Source organism: Lupinus angustifolius, chromosome LG15 (genome assembly GCF_001865875.1).
Source record: "Lupinus angustifolius cultivar Tanjil chromosome LG15, LupAngTanjil_v1.0, whole genome shotgun sequence".
In the NCBI taxonomy this organism is placed as follows: Eukaryota; Viridiplantae; Streptophyta; class Magnoliopsida; order Fabales; family Fabaceae; genus Lupinus; species Lupinus angustifolius.
This window is the reverse complement of record NC_032023.1, coordinates 16,408,267-16,410,633: the sequence shown is the minus strand read 5'-3', so window position 1 is coordinate 16,410,633 and position 2,367 is coordinate 16,408,267.

Genomic DNA, 2,367 nt, shown 5'->3' with positions numbered 1-2,367 from the left:
TTTGAAGATTTTATTTTCCCTTATCTTTTACGTCAACAAAACCTTCTTGATTTTTGTTGTGAGACAAATGAAATTTATCCAGAACTTGTGCGAGTATTTTACTATAACATGAACTTTCGGAAAAATCGTCTTACTTCCTATGTCAAAGGAAAAAAACATTATTTTGGATCTTAAAATATTTAGTTCATTATTGTGTAACATACTCTCTCAAGGTAGGATAACGGGTTTCGACCTTGTCTGTGAATGAGATAATTATGATCAAAAATATTTTTATCAAACTTTAAGTAGACTTTCAAAAAGGGAAATATAAATACGTAAGCAACAGGGCTTTGGCGAGACCGTAAAAAACCGAGACATCCTATCTGCTGGATATCTCAAGCTTGAGGATCGTTTGCTTCATTATTGTTTGAGTTATGTCATCTTACCAAAATTTTCAAATCATTCTCAAATAAGTGACATAGAACTCCAATTGATGTATGCTTTAATGTTCAAGTTTAACATCAAGATCAATTGGGCTCTAATGATAATGAGACAAATGTGGACTGTTAGAGGTACTCAAAGTCCTTTGCCATATGCAATCTTCATAACCAACATTCTTCAGCATTTCGGTGTTTCTACAAATGGTGAAACAAAAGTGCCTCTGAATCTTCGAGAAAGCCAAATTGACGTGGAAGTGATCCACAAAATGGGTTTCACCGAAGACCCTCGAACCCGCACCTATAAACATAGAACCGATTGCTGTTGTTGAGCCATCTGAAATTGAACCTCCTAACCCTCCTGAACCACAACCGTCTGAGTTTCATGCTCAATCATCCTCAAATGCTGCCATGCCTATGAACCAAATGATTATGGATGAGTTGTTTTCTCTCCGATGCTACATCACTAACTGGATGGATGTTCTCGACTCTCAGAATCAACAAATCCAATATGAATTTCATTGCCTCTCATCTAGGATGGATAACATGGATATTGATGAAGACAATTGTGAGCCTGAGTCTTAGCTGTTGGTAGGATTTTCTGGTTGTATTGCTTTCAAAATTCGGACAAATTTTTAATTCTATTTTTTTTTAAGTTATTGCTGCATATTCCTGGACAAGTTACTTTATGATGTTTTGTGCTTTATTGTTCCATTCCTGGATACATGTTTAAAACATCTTATTTATGCATTGCAATACTTGCTTATCTATATCTTGATCCAAACATGAGTATATGATATCATATTGATATATCTTGATTATATAAGTGTATGTATGCTATATATATTGTGTTGGGATCACTTTGCTTTTCTACTTTTTGATAAAGTCAAAAGGGGGAGAAAAGTTGGGAGAAGTATATTTTCTGTAAAATTATTTCAGGCACATTACTCCTAAAGAAAGGGAGAGCATACAAGATAGGGGGAACATACTCAAGTCAAACTTCAACATATCTCAAAGTATGCTGCTCTCAAGAAAACTATACTGTCAAAAAGATCTTGGTTTGTCATCATAAAAAAGGAGGATATTGTGAAGAAGATCTTTGCTCCTGACCTTGGCAAGGTTTTGATGAAGACACCAACATCACCAAAAAGAAGAAAAATGAAGATTACTTATGAAGACCAAGAAGATTAAAGCTTCAAGACAATTAGTCCAAGACAATTAGTCTAAGTCTAAATAGGTACTTCTATCCTATACTCTTTAATATACCAAAGTAGTAATGCTCAAAATATTTTGAAAAGAAATTGAAACACTTAAGTTTTAAATGAAAACATTTTTTAAAATACTGTGTAACAGGTTACTGAAATTTGAGTAACAGGTTACATGAGTGAGAATCAGTTATCCAACAAAATATGAATTGGAGTAACCAATTACTCAAATTTGAGTAACAGATTACTCTTAGTGAATTTTAATTCACTGTTGGACATAAAGTTTGAGTAACCGATTACTTAATATTTTTCAAAATGTCGTGCTTGGGTAACCGATTACCCACTTGTTATAATCGGTTACTGAGAGTTGTTACATCAGTTTTTTCAGATTTGAAACTCAAAGGTTTTCATCCCAAACGAAATGCCTTCATTCTAAACAACTCCTACTCTTTCATAAAGGCACAATGACTGGTTGGAAAGCCTATTTAAAGGCCTTAGAACTCACAATCATTTAACAACTCTTTCACACTTTTCTCACAATTTTTCTACACTTTTCTGAAATAGTTTTCTGCACTTCTAGCAACTTGCACTCAAACTTCCAAAGTTATTTTTCTGAGTTGCTTGAAGTATAGTGTTTCAATGTTTTGTAAACTTAAAAAACATTATTACTAAGTATACAAAAGAGTTTATTGGATTGCAAATGTTATTATATTTCATACTTGTAAAGACAATCCAAGCCATCATTA